The 20,628-nt window shown below is 42.5% G+C and overlaps 1 protein-coding gene across 9 annotated transcripts in view; it reads right to left on the bottom strand.

Annotated features, from left to right (window-relative positions):
• LOC105493253 (solute carrier family 7 member 11) overlaps positions 1-20,628 on the bottom strand; it is a 788,950-nt gene that overhangs the window by 558,504 nt on the left and 209,818 nt on the right. The gene's annotated exons all lie outside the window — the stretch shown is intronic.

The raw sequence follows: 20,628 nt of genomic DNA, 5'->3' as shown, positions 1-20,628 counted from the left end.
GGCGAAGGCTCCCAGCCAACTCCTTGCACTCCAGCTCCCTGACCCGGGCCCCCAGGACTTGCCATATTTCCCTGATTATTCAGAACAAGATCTCCAGTGGATTGACAAGCTTCCCCTGAAACAGATCCAGAATGGGTGGTGGACTGATACTAATGACCAAACCATCCTACCAGAAAAATTAGGACAACAAATGTTAGAACACATCCACCGAACCACCCACCTGGGTGCTCGGTGGATGATAGACCTGATCAGACGCTCTAAGCTCAAATTCAGACATACAGCCGAGATGGCCAGCAACATCGTGACAAGTTGCAAAGTCTGCCAGCTTAACAACGCCTACCCCCAATCCCAGGCTGCAACAGGAACAAGGCTCAGGGGAACCAGGCCCGGTATCTACTGGGAAGTAGATTTTACTGAAATAAAGCCAGGAAAATACGGGTATCGGTACTTACTTGTCTTTGTAGACACTTTTTCAGGGTGGACTGAAGCATTCCCCACCAAGAAAGAGACTGCTCAGGTTGTAGCAAAGAAAATCCTGGAAGATATCCTCCCCAGGTATGGCTTCCCCGTCCAGATAGGGTCAGATAATGGGCCGGCCTTTGTCGCTAAGGTAAGTCAGGATTTGGCTTCCATCCTTGGGGCAAATTAGAAACTACATTGCGCTTACAGGCCCCAGAGTTCAGGACAGGTAGAGAGAATGAATCGGACCTTAAAAGAGACCTTAACTAAATTGACTATGGAGACTGGCGCTAATTGGGTGGTCCTTCTCCCCTACGCTCTGTTCCGGGCCCGTAACACCCCTTACAGACTAGGCCTTACTCCTTATGAAATTATGTATGGCAGACCCCCACCCTTAGTTCCCGGCCTAAAAGATGATCTGCTCAAGTCCGAAACAGAAAATGTCTCTGAACTCTTGTTTTCCCTACAAGCCTTGCAGAAAATTCATCAAGAAATCTGGCCCAAGCTGAAAGAACTATATGAGACCGGTCCCCCGCCGACACCCCATCCGTACCAGCCGGGAGACTGGGTCCTGGTCAAGCGACACCGACAAGAGACCCTAGAACCCAGGTGGAAAGGACCACTCCAGGTACTCCTAACCACACCCACCGCCCTGAAGGTAGAAGGCATCGCATCGTGGATCCACTACACCCACGTCAAGCCAGTGGACCCAACCTCTGATCTTCTGGGACCAATCACGGCGGCGGCTGAAGCACCGGACACGTGGACTGTGGACAGAGCTAAGAACAACCCCTTAAAACTCACCCTGCGCCGACAACATAGCTCACTGCAAACATGCAGTTAGATAGTCTAACCCTAATGTTAGTCGCCCTAGTGGCCGCTGGAGAAATCACAAAACCAGCTCATAATCCCTTTGTCTGGAGATTCTGGCTTTATGAAAACCGAACCCACCCTGGGCAACCTCATAAGCCCGGAAAATTATTGGCCAGTGCTGATTGCCCTTCCTCAGGGTGCAACAGCCCAATTCTACTAAATTTTACCGGTTTTCAAATAGCCAAACCTATGACACCAATAATATGCTTTAAGTTTGATCAGACTAAATACAATTGTAAACACTATTGGTGGCACCAAAATGCTGGCTGTCCTTATAACTATTGTAACATCCACAGGCCCCATTATTGGGGAGAGAGAAAACAGTTAGACCCTAAATGGCCCTTCTATCGTAGACGGGATAAAGACTTTCCATATACATGGATAGTTAGAGACCCCTGGAACTCCCGCTGGACCACACCTCAACATGGGGCTGTATACTACTCCCCCTCCTCCACATGGCCTAGCAGTCACCTCTATCTGTGGCGAGGCCTAGTGCAAGTACTGCCCCTGGTCCACGGGAATATCCAACGACAGGAAAACAGACTAACACAAGACTTACGTCCTTTCTCCTGGTTAAAGTTATTACAAGAAGGACTAAAACTTGCTAACCTTACAGGACTTCATAGCCTGTCTGGCTGCTTCCTGTGCGCCACTCTAGGGCGTCCACCGCTAACAGCTGTCCCTCTGCCATGGGGACCCTCTACCTTTGCCCAAGCTAACAACCTCCGAAACCACTCGTATGCTCCTATCCTGAACGTGCCCCTATACCTAAACCCCAGTCAGGAGAAGTTTCCCTACTGTTTCTCAAGAACCAATTCCAGCCTCTGCAGCATCACTGCAACGCCCCCTAATATTACCTTAAGAGCTCCATCAGGCATATTCTTCTGGTGTAATAGAACCTTATCTAAGAACCTACCTAGTCCTTCTGTTAATAACCTACTATGTCTCCCTGTCACATTAGTTCCCCGGTTGACTCTACTAACTGCTGGCGAGTTCTTAGGGTATACCGGTAACTGGACTAGTGCTGTTATTCACCCAGACCCTAGACCAAGACCTGCACGAGCCATATTTCTCCCCCTCATTGCAGGAATCTCCCTCACCGCATCCTTCATTGCGGCCGGACTGGCGGGGGGAGCCCTAGGTCACACCCTCATAGAAAGTAACAGGTTATACCAACAATTTGCCGTTGCTATGGAGGAGTCGGCTGAGTCCCTTGCCTCCCTTCAGCGGCAGCTCACGTCCCTAGCTCAGGTAACCTTGCAAAACCGGAGGGCCCTAGACCTACTCACTGCAGAAAAAGGTGGTACATGTATATTTCTAAAAGAAGACTGTTGTTTCTACATAAATGAATCAGGACTTGTAGAGGACCGGGTCCAACAGTTACGCAAGTTAAGCACTGAAGTAAAAACACGGCAGTTTACTTCAGCTGCAGACCAATGGTGGAATTCCTCTATGTTTTCTCTGTTAGCCCCCTTCCTTGGACCCCTGCTAAGTCTACTATTTCTGCTTACCGTAGGACCTTGTGTTGTTAACAGAATTTTACAATTTATTAGAGAGAGATTTGACACCGTACAACTCATGGTCCTCAGAGCCCAATACCAACCTGTAAACGCTGAAACAGAATCAGACTTATGAGACCCAAGATTGGCTCTAGAGATGCCTGAAAAGAAGGGGGGAATGAAAGGAGCTGGGCACATTCCTCAGCCCCGGGCTCAAAACTCCCTGAGCCTAGCACAAACACATCCCATCCTCCCATCCCACCACCATATATCTCTCAAACTCCCTGAGCTCAGTACAAACACCACCTGGAAAGTCTCCGATAAGGAGACAGCCGTTCAAGGTTACTGAAAGCGCAGGAATTTCTTTGTTCCCCTACAACTTTCGGGCTATAAAAAGCAAACGCTCGCATTGTTCGGGGCCCTCTTGTATACTGTGTAAAGGAGGGACCAAGTTCGAACTTGTAGTAAAGATCCTTGCCGCTTGGCTTTGACTCTGGACTCTGGTGGTCTTCTTTGGGGAACAAACAGTCTGGGCATAACACCTGATAGGGTCCCACCCTGCCAATTCCGGGAAACAACTTCATGGGGTCCCACCCTGCCTCGAAGTTCCCGGAATCAGTAACTCTAAGAAAAAAAAACCTCATAAGGTCCTGCTCTAACCAATTAGAACAAGACACCTTGCTCAGGCCATAGCTAGACCCAATTACCACGCGCCTAAAGCTTTGTTTGAATTTCGCGCCTTAAGCTGTGTTTGAACTTGTGTTTGCCTATATAAACAACCTGTAACAAGCACTCAGGGTCCCAGGGCCAACTTAGAGCTTGGGACCCTAGCGCGCTAGTAATAAATAACTCTCTGCTGTGAATCTCGTGTCGGTGATCCTTCGCGGCGACCCCTGCCCAGGAGGGAATCGACAGTTCGGTTCCAACAACTCAGTGGCCATGCGTTGGACAGGTGAGCTGGTAAACTATTTGAGGGGCAGATTCTATGACTGTTATTTCCCTTATAATTATCCTAACACCTAGCACAATGCTACATAAATAGATGGATAGGTAGCCCCATAGACGCTAGATAGAATATGTAATAAATAGTAGTTTCCATGTGTATATGTGTACGTGTGTGTGTATATATATATGTATGTGTGTGTGTGTGTGTGTATATATATGTATATATATTTTTAAATTTTTGTAGAGATGGGGTTTTACTACATTGCCCAGGCTGGTCTTGAACCCCTGGCCTCAAGTGATCCTCGCACCTCAGCCTCCCAAAGTGCTGGGACTACAGACATGAGCCACCAAACCCTGCCCTATTTTTCCACCTGAAGCACAGGAAATGACATCCAAAACACAGCACACAGAGAGGACGCTGTCAGTAGGAACCTTGGTAAAATTTTATGTTGTTTTGTTTCTTTAGGAGGCAGTGTGGAACAGAGAAAAGTTGAGTGGCAGCAAGTTAAGAGAGCAAGATTTGAGCTCTGACCCTCACTGACTAACCAATGACTAACTGTATAACCCTCAGCTAATCCCACCACCTCCCTGGGCCTCAGTCACTATCATAGTACAATTAGGGGAGTGGGCTCTGTGATACTTTTTCCAACTACAAAATGTTGTACAAAGCATCCATACTGCTCTCCCACTTGAAGGCTTATCCTTTACCCATCCATGCAAATATTTTTCCCTAGCTCTCAAGTCCTTCAGACCCATTATACTATGCTCTGGCTGTACCTAATTCTTGCACATAAGCTCATCCTTCTAGAAATGCCCATTTGCTTCAAACCTTCATTCCTGCAGTGTAGCCAGCCTCAGCTGAGCATTATAAGGGAAGCAACAGATTATTTAGTTGACTATATTCTCACCCACTAAATTGGGCTAGTGTGCATAATATGTCCCCCATTTGCCCCTCTGCATGCATTATCCTTTACTCAGAGCTCCTGTACCTTCTGGCCAATGGGAAGCCAGACAGGAAATCGGAGGAAGGAGAAAAGGAAAACAAGGTTGGGGCATGTATTTCCCTGGCTGCTTCTGTTATGCCCAGACCGTTTATTCCCCAAAGAAGACCACCAGAGTCCAGAGTCAAAGCTAAGCAGCAAGGATCTTTATTACAGGTTCGAACCTGGAACTCTCCCTCGCTCGTGAAACGAGACGGGCAGGAGAGCTCCCCCACTGAGCTCCGAGCAGTGTTATATAGTCTAAGAAAAGTGGGCATAGAGTTATTATACAAATCAGATATATGATTGGCTAGTGTTTGAACAAGGCGATTTGGCTAACTATGATTGGTTCCCGCCATTTCTGATATTTCGGTTCAACCTTTGAGGCGGGAGAGCAGGTTTATGGCAGCAAGAGTTTATCTTACTTAAACACGTCTTGTGACCTTGCCTCAGAACTTACAAAATCTCTGGTATGTGCAAAACAAAATCTCTGGTACGTGCAGAAAACCAGGTACTCACAGAACTTACGAAATCTCTGGTATGTGCAAAGATTAGAGAGCAGAACAAGGGTGTAGCGGGTGGGGGGCGGGTACACATCTATCTTTGTGTCCTTTCACTTCCTTGTGAAGTTTCCTGGAGATGACCTGTTCCTTTATTAGAGGTAACCGTCCTCTCTTAGGAATCATGCTCTATCGGGCTTTCCTTTTACAGTTTGGTAACTGGGTTTGGTAACCTGGTTTAGTAACCTCTTGCTCCCTATCCCCTTTCATCTCAGGAGTGGTAAGAGCTCAATTGTTCTGACTCCCTTTACCTCCCTACAAAATCTGAAAGACTGATCCTTGGTCTATACCAATCCAAACCTTGGTCAGATTTTATTTACTATAATTAAAACCAAATCTAAACACATGAATTTAGGACTAATTTACCCAAATCATATTATTCTCTCCAAAATACATGTCCTGCAAACACAATATGTATTGTTTGTTCCACCTATTTTGAATTAATTGATTTTAAATTAGCCCTCAAAGAAAAGGCACCCATTTACCACTCAGGAGAAGCTTCTATTATAACGTGAGCACCTCAAAGTAGGCAGCATCAGGCAATGTTACTCGACCTCCTTGAATTCCCAAAAAAGGAATGGCCAGACTGAGCAAGGAAAGGGGCATGGAGCCAGTTGGATGTAGCCATCCACTTAATATATTCTAACTCCAGTAGAAGTGGCCTTCGAGGAAGTTGCACCACCTACTTGACATGTCTTTTCATATGGTGTGTTACAAGGGATTTTTTTTTTCTTGACCTGATTTTGTAATCACTTTGCTTAACAAGCACCATATTTGGAAGTCTGGGGTTTCTATTCCACAGTAGCTCCTGAAAATAGAGATGTTCTTCTTATTCAGATACAGGCAATGTCTAATTCCTACCTCTGAATAGTCTAGGTTAATTGCCTCACTTAATATCCTACAGCAGCAAATTCTACAGCCTAACTCAATGTTTCACTAGAAAAAAAAACCCTTTGTGTGAAATCGGGTCTTTAAGTTAGGCTGAGCCTGGGGAAGAAGTAAGTAGGTGTTAGCATTCACCTCTCCCCCAAATAAATGTTACCTTGATTAGCAGCCTCTAGAGAAAAAGTGCAAGCACATCTCACTCTCCTCTTCATGAAGCCAATCCAACATGTATGTATCATCAAGTAAAAGTTGGCTCTGTGAAGCACTTACAGACAGGCTTGTATCTCTGTGTATAAATCACATCTCTTCCCTGTGACAAGTCGTGTCCAGGCAAAGCTTATTACAAATTCAGTTTGAAATCTCGAGAAGGAATAGGAAAAAAATAACAACAGCTTTATGGAGCTATGCTCAGGAAATGACTTGAACTCATCCCAATTTTGAAGCTCCATTCTATACAGCAAGCAGCTAAAACCCCATTTTCTGGGGAACTGCCCTTACAGGGAAGGTGTGGCAAAGCCATCTGCTGCTTTATAGTGGTTTTCAGCCTTGTTTTTCTGGTCCAGCTATGAAATTGTACTAATCACAGAAACAGACTGTTTGGCCAGGAAGCGGTGTATGCCAGATACAAGTGAATTTAAGCCCACATGTATTGAAGCTGCAAGCTTAGTTTGCAATTTATGTGCAAGTGGTTTTGTATTTATTGATCTGGATCGAGTGCAGGTCCTATAGGGGAAATATGACAGATTTCATCTGTCTGACAGCCAAGTCTAATTGTATTTTCAGTCTAAAATGACCAAAGACAAAAGTGCACATGTCGAGAGTCTTCACTCTGGTGCCATATGGAGTATTAGATACAGGGCTGTGGTCACTGTAAGTGTTCATTTTAATAACTAGACACAGGCTGCATCCTGAACAGCTAAAGCAAGAGAGGTGAGAGTTTTTAATTCAAATCTGAATTAATAGACCATCTGATTCTGCCTGAATGTGGGTGGGCCTTTTTAAAGACTGCCTTTTATAGACATGATTGGGGGGAATTTAAAAGATGTGTCATATATTATTGATTCATCTGGACCATGAAACTTCTAAGCCAAAAGTCAAATACTTCCCACAACGGTTGTCGCTAAAATTATAGCCAATACTTCTGGGAAGGCCCACATCTTAAAAATCTTCTATTTCTCTCTCTCTTTCTCTCTTGATATCCCTGTGTCCCTCTTTCACTCTAGGGACCTTTGTGATTACATCGGGCCCCACCTAGATAATCTAGGATTGTCTCCGCATCTCAAGATTCTTAGACTGAAACACTTCTACAAAGTTCCTTTTGCCATGTAGGGTAACATATTCACAGTTTTCAGGGATTAGCATGTAGAAATTTAGGGGTGTAGGACTGCATTCTTCGCCTACTGTACCTACCCTGCCAGTCTTATTTCATAAAATTATCTCCTACTTTTCCATCAGTTCCAGCCCCACTGATGTTCTTATAAATCCTCAAATAAACCAGTTACCTCTGCAACAGGACCTTTGTATATGCTAGTCCCTCTGACTTCACTTAATTTACCCTTAACCATCTTACAAATCAAATACCCTCATAGTATCATAGTTTTTTCTTATTACACATCATAGTTTTCAGTTGTACACATATTTTTGTGATCACTTATGTCTCTCTCCCCCACCAGACTATAAGCTCCATGAGGACAGAGAGATCATTTCTGATTTTGTTCACTTTTGTTCCAGGGCCTAGAACAGAGAGCACATAGTAAGCATTTGATGAATCTTTGTTGAATGACTAATTCATACCAGTAATTGACAGCCCTCAGCTGTCACGGATATTAGCAGTAATTGATACACACACACCTGGATTAAATAAACTATAGACATAGTCGGGCGCAGTGGCTCACACATGTAATCCCAGCTCTTTGGGACATTAAGGTGGGCAAATCATGAGATCAGGAGTTTGAGACCAGCCTGGCCAACATGGTAAAACCCCATTTCTACTGAAAATACAAAAAATTATCCCAGCATGGTAGCAGGCACCTGTAATCCCAGCTACTCAGGAGGCTGAGGCAGGAGAATCACTTGAACCCGGGAGGTGGAGGTTGCAGTGAGCCAAGATCATGCCACTGCACTCCAGCCTGGGCAACAGTGCAAGACTCCATCTCAAAAAAAAAAAGAAAAAAGAAAATATAGACATAAGCCATGATCTGCTCAATCTCATCTGATCTTCCTAACAAATTTTTTGGGTGGCTACTGTCATAATCCCCACTTTATAGAGTAAGAACCGAAGAGAGGAGAGCTTAAAGAACTTGCCAGAAGTACATATCTGGTAGGTAATTGAATCAGAATTTTCTCTCAAGTGGGTTTGCTTCCAAAGACCACACTGATGCCCTGGGATTATTTTCATGAGCACATGGGTGGCTGGGACAAGGGAACAAACCTAGCTGAAGTACATAGGTGAGGAGACTATACCCATGCACACGCAAACACATTTCCTAATCCCTGTCCCACTGTGTGGGAAATTTTGAGAACATTCATAGAAGACCCATAAACTGAGTCAGGCATGTCAAAGAAAGTTCTGGGAACATGACTAGGGCGATCCCTCCTAGCCCTCACCACTAGGGAATGGACTGGGGAAGGAGAAGACTTTGAAAGATGCAAGTATGCATAAGGCTGGCCAGAACCTTCGTTAGTGCCCCAGAAGGTAAACTGTAAACCCCAGGATGGGGTCATAAAAGAAGTTAGGTCATAAAACTGATCCCTGCTGGCCTCCCGTCAAGAGAAGAAGAAAACCTGGCAAAGGGCAGGACCTTCCTAGAGACCATCTGCTTCATAAGAATTTGCACATGGGGGTTAGTCACCCCTCACTGCTGCAACCAAGGTACAGAAGAGTTAGTAAGGGCAGTCTTGTGGGACTGAGCCGTAAACCTGTGGGGCCTGTGCTCTTTCCAGGAGTTAGCATCAGAATTGAACTGAATTCTTAGGTACCCAGCTAGTGCCTGAGAAGTGAAGAATCACTTGGTGTCAGAAAAGATGGCACCTATTTGGTGTCAGAGAAGATTAGAGAGATGGGTAAAAAAATTAGAGATGAAAGACAGTACTATTCTAGGCTAGGAGAATTTGGGTCCACACAAGCAACAGGAAGTATTGCCTTCAAATTATCCTGCTGATAAGGTTGGCAAGGTAGGTCCTTGAATGCCAGCTCAGGAATTTGGGTATATTCCTATAGTTTAAGTATATTTAGCTATTATGGATTTCGGAGCATGACATAGATTAGAAATTTTTCTCTTATCACAAAGGAAACTTCTACCTTGAGCAAAGAAGCAGCAGTAGCAAATTTACAAAATATATTTACACATCAAGTAAGAAACCAATTGTTTCCTCTTTAACCACACACATCAGTAGCATGAATGAGCATTAGTACTGCTTATAACTTACATTTAACTTTATTGCAGTTCTACTAGATAACCAAAGTTAGTCAACACTCTCATGGTGGAGTCAAGCATGACTTCAACAAACACTTTTAAATTAAAGCACAAAAACTCAATGACAGTTCATGAATATGATAGCTTTTCTTTCCAGCACTATTGGCTGGTTTTAGCCATATCAATTTTCAAAGAAATGAGTACTACCTAGGACACTCCCTTGTATCTGGGATTACTGTCAACTCAATTGAAACAAATTCTAAGTTCTGCTTCTAATGCTTCTTTTTGCAGGTTTAAAAGATGCATTTTGGAGTTTTGCACTGTTGGACATCCAATTTACGTCGTTGTGAGGAGCTGCTAAGCAGTTTATCTTCTGTCCATTTTAACGATCAAAACTGAATTCCAATGAAAGCCTTGTACTATTAGTATTGTACTATTCTATACTGCCTGTTGACCTGGGAAAAATGGGCCAAATTTAGTGCCAGCTTTATTAAATGCATTGTAAACAAACCTCTATGTATAAAGCCGTACAAATCGAGTCAGTCTTTAGCGCAAAAAAAACTGATTAAATATAAGACCTGACACCAGCCTGCCTAAGCAGGAGTATACTACAAAAGGTTCAAAACATCAGAGTAAACAAGTAAGAAAGGCCTCTCCTCAAACAGATGCATGAATCTAAGCCACACTAAACAAGGACTTTGACACTGTGTGAATTCAAAATTAATTTGTTTTATTATTTCCTCTCGCTGCAGTGCCACAAAAATCTAATTTCTTTTTAAAGTTTCTAAAAGAAGCAAGGTTGGTGGTGGTGGTTGCCATGAACATCCAATGAATGATTCATTCTTGCTCGAGTGGAACCCGTGGGAAATGTTGCCAATAACTTGGTTTATTTCTTATCTTCAGTTCTCAGCAGACAACGTATTTGTCTATATTTTTATGAAGAGTCATAAATTTTTCAGTTAGTGTACAAGTAATAACACAATGTGATTCCATTTGGTCTCAGTCCTCAGGGCTTAGGGAGAGAAGAAAACTCCATCACCTTGATCAGCAGCGTGGACTATGATTTCTACAGCCTGCTGGGAAGTCCTGGAAGAGGGTAGAGGAAGGGTGATCTGCACATTTGTAAATCCTTAGATGCATCACCAAAGGAGCAGAGAGCATTTAGCCAGATAACTCCAGTTGACTTTTCACATTTCGGGGCTATTGCAGGGAACCGGGATGTTTAGCTGCATTCACCTGTGTTGCTCTGTGGGGCAGTGTTAAGAGGGGCAACACTCCTGAACGTCTGAATCTCTCTCTTTTTTTTTAACCTTGGGCAAATCTCTTCACCCATATGTAAAATGAGAAAAATACCTTTCAGGATTATTCTGAGGTGTAATTAAAATACTATAGGAAAAAAGACTAGCACAGCACTGAATATAGTTGGTCCTCAGCAAATGTTATCTCCCAATCTCCCCTTAATTTCTATGATATCCATGAAAAGGATATCATGGAAACGAGATTTTCCACACTCTCCCCTTTACAACTACAAAAATTACAATCGCACTTAATAAGCCCTGGGCCCAACCCTGATTCTGACATAAATCCAATCCCTATTAAGGCCATACGAGTCGTCCACAAAACAATGTATCTGAACTACACTCCCTGACCTCTAGTCAAACCTTTTTCCCAGCATTACATCAGCCTCTATGTTATTGGGATCCAGTAACTAAGAGGCCAGAAAATATTCTCTATTCTAGGAGCTCCCAAAGAATAAAAACTGGGCTCTGTTACTTAATGATCATGCAATAGAGCCAGCCATGAATTAATGCTATTCCATCAAAAGCCTTGCAAAGCTCTCCTTTCTGTCAGGTAGCAGTTAGGAAGTGCTCAAAGAGGCATTATTCTTCAGGTTCCAAACGTCTCCTGTAGAAACCCAGCTCCCCAAAGCCCCAGCCCTGTCCCCCAGCCCACCTCACTGTAGCCTTTTATCTGATACACTAAGAAACCAACACTTGCTCATCCCACATAAAGACAATATTGCCTGCTTTTCCTTCTATTCTAAGGCTTGGAGGAAGCATACCTTCTGCAACCATCCTAAACTCCTAGCTCCAGACACCTCCCTGCTCTCCAGGCAAACTTTTTTCCCAGCATTACATCTATTTCAGTATTTTTTTCCCTTCTCAAATAAGAAAAGCATTCACTCTGAGGCACATTTTTGAAGCAATAAACACTCACTTCTTCTTAGAAAAATAGGCAATTTTCAAGTAACCTTTGGAAGCATCTAAATAACCCACACATATTTATGGCTGAGTGGTTCTGTGGATTGAAGAAACTTTAAGCCTGTGTTTGCAAAGATTTCCATTAACATCTTTGAGCAACCTCTCATCTCATTTTGAAACAAATGACTCACTCAACAGAAGAGAATCTGGTTTGTTTGCTGTGCGTTCTTTTCCTCCTCCCCCAGCTTGGCTCCCTAAGCAGAGATTTGATGTGTGCACAAAACACTCATAGAAGCCCAAATGGCAAATCTTCACCCAGAGGTCGCAAGGTCCTGGAGGTGAAGGCAGAAGCCTGTGCCAGTGTCCAGGGTCAGCCTTTTTCTCTCATTTTTAACTGAACCTCCATTTCACCTCACCCCCACTCCCTTCCTTCTTGCAAGAATAATTCCCCAAGGAAAAGGAAAAAGCCTCCCATCTTCCTACCACCCCCACATTGCAGCAGGAATGTGCTGTTTTTAAAGGGTTTGTTCTCAGGAGAAAATGCCATAAGCTATATTTATCTCTAATCCATTTCTCTCTCTACTCCAAGATTAAGGAATTAATGACTGCTACAGCTGCTGTCCTTAGCACATTAATTACTGTAAATTGTCTGCAGCCTCAAAAAAAGAATTGACTCACTGACAACGGTGAGAGGGCAAGGATGTACGCAAAGCATTAGGTACCTAACCTAAATAATAAATCAGTGTAGCATCAGCCCAAGAAGAGATATACAAGCTTGTGCAGTGGGTTTCCACCCACAGGCTTAAGCACAGAGGAAGCAGTGGGGCCGGGTGAGAGTGGGTGAGGGGGGGAAAAATACATTGTATATACACATCACTTTCCTCAAGGCCCATAACAGATCAAATATTAAGGAAAATTACTCTCAGAGTAGTTCATAAAAGCCTGCATCTTTGCAAGCCCTTTTCAGTCAGTACGTTGACTGTTATTACATTTCCTAAGATCCTAGAGGATGGACTGTAGTGAATAAAGGTATTTACAATGACTTGTCCACCCTGGTTTCCTTGCACCCCACACTCCAGGTAGACCCAGTTTCCATTCCCGGAGCCCACACCCTGCCCTCCTCAAAATCCTTTCATGTTCCATTTTCTCTCTGTGATGCATCTTCCCCTTTTCTGCTCTTTCTCCATCCAACAGCTTCACTAATTCTCAGCCCCAACTCGATGTCCCCACCTCCTGGAAACTGCTTGAGCTCCCCCAGTTCTTCCTGCATGCTTCCGTGGAACTCATGTCTTTGCCCCCCAGTGTCACGGTCCCAAAGCTGTGAGCATCCTGAGGGCTGTGCTCCTGTAAATTTTACCAACTCTTTGCTGCTCCTCTCTTCAGGTGTCACCATCCCCTCACCCTACCCCAGCATCTTCCCTTTTTCCTTCACAGCCAAACTTCCCTTCAAGGTCCTCGCTTCCTCCTTTCCCTTCATTCCTCAACCCTCTGTATTCTACTGCCTTTACCCCATTACTCCAATACAGCTGATCTCTCTAATCCCTGGGGCACACTTTAAACCTATCTTCATGAAAATACCCCAAATTGGAAGCTCTGTTGTCACCCTTACCCTCGTCTCTAAGGAATGATCAGGCTGTGGCAGCTCTAGGTTCCACACAGCTGGAGCCTATCCACTTCTCTCCACCCACAATGCCACTCCCTAATTCAGAACTCCATCACTTCTCACCCAGCTAGCTGCAACGCCCTCCCAACTGGTCTTCCTGCTTCCAATCTAGTCTCTCTCTCTCTTTTTTTTTTTTTTTTTTTTTTTTTTTTTGAGACGGAGTCTCGCTCTGTCGCCCAGGCTGGAGTGCAGTGGCCAGATCTCAGCTCACTGCAAGCTCCGCCTCCCGGGTTCCCGCCATTCTCCTGCCTCAGCCTCCCGAGTAGCTGGGACCACAGGCGCCGCCACCTCGCCCGGCTAATTTACTGCAGCCAAGTGATCCTTCTTAAAAGCAAATCACATTCAAGTCCTTGTTTTAATATCTTTCCATATTTACCCCTCTCTCCTGAGATAAATTTCCAATTCCCTTAACAAGATTCACTAGGTCCTTCATTGTCTCTCTCTCCATTCTCATCAATTGAAACTCTCATTGTCTCTGCCAGCATTCTGAACTTCTCAGGTTTCCTTGAGAGCGTCCTGCTTCCTCTCATCACCAGACCTTTGCCTATGCTCTTCCCTAATTCTTTTCCAGCTCCCTTAGGCCAGCTTACTCTTCCCTGTCCTTCACTCACCTCTTAGAGTTTATCTCCTCCAGGAATCCTTCTCTGCCTGCCCCAATCCCGACTAGGTGTCCCCCCTCATCCTCCTGTAGCACCCGGTACCTTCCCCATCACAGCACTTAACACAACTTAGTGACTGCCTGTTTTCTGCTTGGTATTCTGCTTTCTCTGCAAAGAGTAGAGATGCCTGCAAGCCAGACCCAGCAGAGAGAGATTTATTGTCAGGAAGCAGAGGGCCTCACAGGCACCTGAGAAAATGAGCTTCATAGGAGCAGGAACATAAAAATCATCAGAAATTGAGGCCCTTCTTTCCATCTCCCCCCTCAGAGACCTAAGGTCACGGCATCATTGTGCCTGCCTGCACATCACTCCGTCCTTCTCTCTCTCTCTCTGCCAGATTTCCTTACTTCTGCTCAGTCCACAAGGCTATCCCAGCCTCCACTACATTACCCAGCTCTCGAGGTCACCTTTTATCTTCTGCCTCTGGTGCTAACAGGTATAACATCTCAGCTTCCCGATTCCGAGTTCCCGAACGATGAGTTTGCCTGGTGCCTCTCATCTCGTGGTGCTGCGCCACTTGTGTCTTGTTTCTTGGCCAGCCTCAGCGTGGCTGCCTTGACTCAGGTCTAATCAGATTTACACAAGAAAGGTGGGGCTGTGATGCAGAACACAGCTGTGCTCACTGATATGGTTTGGTTGTGTCCCCACTCGAATTTATCTCAAATTGTAATCTGATTTGGAATCCCCACAGGTCAGGGGAGGGACCTGGTGGGATGTGATTGGATCATGGGGGCAGTTTCCTCCATGTTGTTCTTGTTTCTTGTGATAGTGAGTGAGTTCTCAGGAGATCTCATGGTTTTATAAGTGGTGGTTTCCCTCTTCCCCTCCCTCTCCACCTGCCACCTGCCATCATGTAAGATGTGCCTGTTTCCCATTCCACCATGATTGTAAGTTCCCTGAGGCCTCCCCAGCCATGCGGAACTGAGTCAATGAAACCCCTTTTCTTTATAAATTACCCATTCTCAGGTAGTTCTTTATAGCAGTGTGAAAACAGACTAATACACACACTTAGCAGAGATTTGGGGTACAGCCATAAATAATAGGAACCTCTGAGACACTGGAAGACACTGCTACACTAAATCTCCAGCGGGTAACCAAGCCTTTTATTGTTATGTACTATTGCCTAGCAAAAAGTCAGGCACAGGGAAATGTGCTGAGCAATGGCTGAACCAACATTTATCAGAACTCTCTATTCTAGAAGACCGATTTGGAGATCTTTTTTACAGTCAGACCAGGCAGGGTAAGCAAGTTCTTGATCCCCACATAACAAGAAGATAGCTGTTTTTTTCTTAAAGGGAGTTGTCCAGATAATACATGTTTTCTGACTTTTCACTTCACTTAGAGTCAAACCTACCACTTAGATGATAACAGCTCCTAGCTCCTTTAACCAAAACAGCAATAATCTTTTGTAACTTCAGCCTGCTTGTTTGACCTCTCCTTAAAATAATTGCTGAATTGGGCTTTAAAAGTATAGAAGGAAATCAGATAAAAAGTATAAACAGGATTAATGCAATATTTTACATCAATGTAATAATAACTGCCTCAAGATCCTGCCCAATTTGGAGTTCACCTCTAGACTCAGAAGATCCATAAGGCACAGAGTCCACAGGGCACCAAGCATAGTTTCTGACTTAGGGCAGGTATGAAAGGCTCTATCTTAAGTTAGATCTTTTTAGTACAATCCAGGTTTTCTCTTATTATGACTTGAGATCTCTCTCTCTCTCACCAGTATTTGTCTTTCAATATTCAAGACCAGCCATCTATTTTATTTCCAAAACTTGCTTGCAACTAAAGAAGAAAGCCTTTATGAATGGATATACTCATTTGTAAACAATAATAGCATTCTCACCAACCAGCCACGCTCCCTTTGTCTTTAAGGCTCTGCCATTGAAGACTGAAGAATATAAGATTATTCCTCAGACTGGCATCAGCATCACCCAAAGAACTTGATGAACATGTGTATTTCTGGAACCTACCTCATTGTTTGAAACAGAATCTCCAAGAGTGAGGAAAGACTGGAGTGCAGTGGCATGATCTTAGCTCACTGCAACCTCAACCTCCTGGGCCCAGGTGATCCTCCCACTTCAGTGTCCCAGGTAGCTGGGACTGCAGGCACATGCCACCATGCCCAGCAAATTTTTAGTAATTTTTGTAGAGACAGGATTTTGCCATGTTTCCCAGGCTGGTCTCGAACTCCTGTGCTCAAGCCATCAGGAAATAAATTTTTAAGGAGCACTTGGATGATACTTATCATCTTACAAGTTTGAAAACACTGACCTACATTATCTCAGTTGGCTCTTCCTAAAGCATATTTCATTAATTAGGGGTTCTCACCCTGGCTGTACAGTGGAGTAACTTAGGAAGCTTCTTACACAAGCCATGCCCACCACACCACCATTTTAATTCAAATCTGCAGCCATAAATGACAGCCACTGGTGCAACACCAGCTCTGCAAGATGCCCCATGAAAAACCAAGGGTTCTCAAGTAGAGTAAGTTTAGAAAGTTCTGGTCTTTAAGCCCCTTTTTTTGATTCACAGTAGAAATGGTCACAGTAAAGACTCTGGAAGTCCTACAGCAAAAAATCAAATGTAATTTTATTTATATTTGTTTCAATGTACTTAAATTTGGCCAGGCGTGGTGGCTCATGCCTGTAATCCCAGCACTTTGGGAGGCCAAGGCGGGTGGATCACGAAGTCAGGAGTTCGAGACCAGCCTGGCCAATATTGTGAAACCCTGTCTTTACTAAAAAATACAAAAATTGGATGGGTGTGGTGGTGCACGCCTGTAGTCCCAGCTACTCAGGGGGCTGAGGCAGGAGAATCACTGGAACCTGAGAGGCAGAAGTTGCAGTGAACCGAGATCATACCACTGCACTCCAGCCTGGGCAACAGAGGGAGACTCTAGCTCAAAAAAAAAAAAAAAAAAAAAATATATATATATATATATGTATATACACACACACACATATATATACATATATATACACACACACACACTTAAATTTGTGCTCCAAATTTAATTGCCTGCAAGAGAACTTGTTTTGTCAACTTGCTTGTTTGGTGTCTGGATGGTTGATTTTTACATAATATGAATGAGAATGCTGTATAGTAGGAATGTACTTAAATAAAGCCTGTTGCCCTGTTTTCTGAGTGAAGAACTAGCCTAGATGTTCCAATTTAGTTTGCGTGGCAACTCCTGTATTCTGCTTCTATTTAGCTCCTCATTTCTGTTTCTATTTACAGTTTACTGTTTATTTCATTTCTGTCTCTGGATTTTGTATTGGCACTGACTCACTAAACTTGATTGTAGGTTCTCCCTTGAGGAAATTGACAAAGACAAACCCTTTTTACCCCTTTCTTTTCATTCATCCTGATTTAGGGCAGCCTGAAAGAACTAACCCTGCCTAAATGCAATGCTCTATCTTTAAGTTTTATGCAGCTGTATCATATTCACAGTTTTTAATATCATGATATCCAGGTTATCAACTCCAAATAAGAGTGGGATAGAAAATGGGACTATAAAGACCATGCATACCCTGGAGCTGATGCATGGTTGGGTCCTCACTGCAGGAATATTAACACAGGAGGGAGGGTCAGCCACAGTTACCATGCATGCACACACTTCCCTAGTCTGGACAATTTCCTGAGGAAGAGCAAAAGTAAATCATTAAACTACCTGGAGAAAATAAAGTGGAAAATAATGGACTCTCAGACAAAAAGAGAGAGAAATAAAAATGAACTTTAAATTATTTGACATTAAGTTTCACTTCCACTTACATAGTAGAAATCATCCTTCTGGCTGGCACTAACTCTATAGCAGGACTTCCCCCACAGCAGCGCTGTTGACATGTTTGGCTGGATAATGACTTGTGGATGCTCCTATGCACTGTAGGATGTTTAGCAGCATCCTGCTTTCTACCTACCAGACATCAGTAGCATCCCCCCACCGCTGCCCACTCAACTGTAGCCATCAAAAATCTCTCAGACACTGTCAAACGTCCACTGGAGGCAAATGCCCCAGATTAAAAACGACTGCTCTAAGCATTATTTCTATATATAAAACATTATGAAATCAAGACTCAGTGAGAGAAATAAAAAGTTAAATCACAAATCTTTTTTCTAGATAATTTAACTTTAATCATACAACAGAATATGGATAAATATTTTTCAAACAGTTTCCTCACGGTTTGTATTTCCTGTAACAATGAATCATACTCTTTTTTAACTCTCCAGTTAATTGGGGTAGAGGGATGGATGGTAGTGTTTATGAAGAAAGGCACATTTCTAAGCTGAACCTAGAATTTTCTTTTAATTACCAAGAAAGTTGGGGAATTAAGATTTTGCTATATGAAAGTTTAAAATATTGCATGTTAATTAAAAATAGCCTCAATAAAAAGGGAAATAAGAGGAAAAATTCAAAATAAATGTAACGAAGATTAATGTTCAAGATGTGAAGAATCTACCAAATTAATTCCGTAAAGAAAAGAAAAGAAAAGTCTGAGATTTCAATGGATAAGTGGCCAAAGACACACACAAATAATTCACAAAAGAGAACACTCAACAAGCGAACAGTAATGAGCACTAGAAAATTGTTCACCTCACGAGAAATCAAAGAAAACTAAATTAAACACAATTTTTGCCTATAAAATTAGTCTCTTTTTAATTAAGGAGATTCTGCACTGATAAATGTGAGATGAAAAAGACACTCATATACTGATAAAAGTTTTTAAAATTAATTTGGCAAAATTATGAGCCTTAAAAACATTCACTTTGCATAATCTATTCTAAGAAATTAATCCTAATTACTGGAAAAGCTCAAAGATGCTCATTATAGCATAATCTAAGAAAATGAAAAATTGAATATCACCTGGATGCCCAATAAATAATTTATGTTGGAGAGGTTACATTGTAGCAATTAAATGTAGTATTATGAAGCCATTAAAAAGTTGCTTTAAAAAGCAGGTACTCAAAATCATATATTAAAGGGGGCTACATAGTTACCAACTGAAAGGCTGACCCTAGTTACCTTTGAGTAGCTGTAATATGGGAAAATTTTTCACTCTTTCTATTTTATATTTCTGAATTTTTTGTAATAAGTGTGTATTACTTCTACAATGGAAAAAATAAACTCATAGAAAAATGATTCACTTTTTTTAAAGTGCATCGCTGTATAATGAGGCATTAAAATAGCTGGTTTCTCAGTCATGTTTTCTCCAGATTGAGCTATTTTGAAAACATTCTCATCGTTTAAAAGATGATTGAAGCTAAGGAAACCTAATCTGTTCTAATTTCAGGGTCATCAACCTCAGCCATGTAAACAACCAGGGGAAGATGGATTCTGGAATACACTTAAAGAAGCCTTAAGACATGATTGTTCTCCTTTCCCTAGGCACATTTTTTTAACTGAATATGTGAAACAGGTTCTTCTCTACATAGCAACAGGAAATCACAAACACGGAAAAGTAACATCAAGTTCACTCATTCACCTAGATAACTTTAAAAATAAATAATGAATACTCAGCATCTGCCTTTCCTCATTATTAAAAGTCTGATCAATAATATTTATTGAGTATTCCTCTGTTCCCTTTATCATACCAATTCATGAAACATAAGAAATACCAAAAGACATGAAAAGATCTCAATTCTGAAATCAAATAATGAGGAAGTATAAAAAGATAGATTAGAGAATCATTATTTCCTAATAATTCAAGACAAAAGTTTACAGATTTTAGGAACTGGAAGTTACTTTAAATTCAACTAGTCCTACTTCATTTTGTATAGGCATTTATGTCAAAATAAAGAGGAATGCCATAAGAGGTCATTGTACATGGATGTCAAGGCAAGCTATAATAGAGGGGAGAACCTGAGAATCAGAGTCTTAGATTAAATTAAGGGATTAAATTAAATTAAGCAACTAAAATGGTAGTATAGTGCCTTTAGTCATCAAAAGTAGGATTCCTCTCTACATCCTGATGAAAAGTGGTCACCCTGATGCCATCACTCAGGTTCTGGCCACCCACTAAAGAATGATCACTGATGCCTTTATCTCTGTATCATATTCCAGGATCATCTAAATCTTGTCTGGAAAATACTTCTTGTCCATCTCACCCTTTCTATTTCCATCAATCTAGATAGAAATAGTAAGAAAATCATGGTATTAATTGAGTCTGAAAATGAGCTGGGCTAAGATGGTGGCAAGGAGAACAAAGAGGATGGGTGGAGATGAGATATACCTAGAAAAAAGGAAAGGCAGGAATTGATGGCTGACTAGATATAAACATGATGCCCATGTTTTCTGAACAACAACAAAAAAAAAAGTGGGATACATGGCCTGACAATCATGAAGGTACTTCTGAGTTCAATGGGGCAGGATATTTGCCCTCAGGACCAACTCAGAAAATCCATTTAGAGGGATTTTTTTAAAGTGAGCATGACCGGGAGTTATAGAATGGGAGTCAGGATGAAAGAGTGGGGAGAGCCAGGCAATA

Source organism: Macaca nemestrina, chromosome 3 (genome assembly GCF_043159975.1).
Source record: "Macaca nemestrina isolate mMacNem1 chromosome 3, mMacNem.hap1, whole genome shotgun sequence".
In the NCBI taxonomy this organism is placed as follows: Eukaryota; Metazoa; Chordata; class Mammalia; order Primates; family Cercopithecidae; genus Macaca; species Macaca nemestrina.
This window is presented reverse-complemented; position numbering and strand designations above follow the sequence as displayed.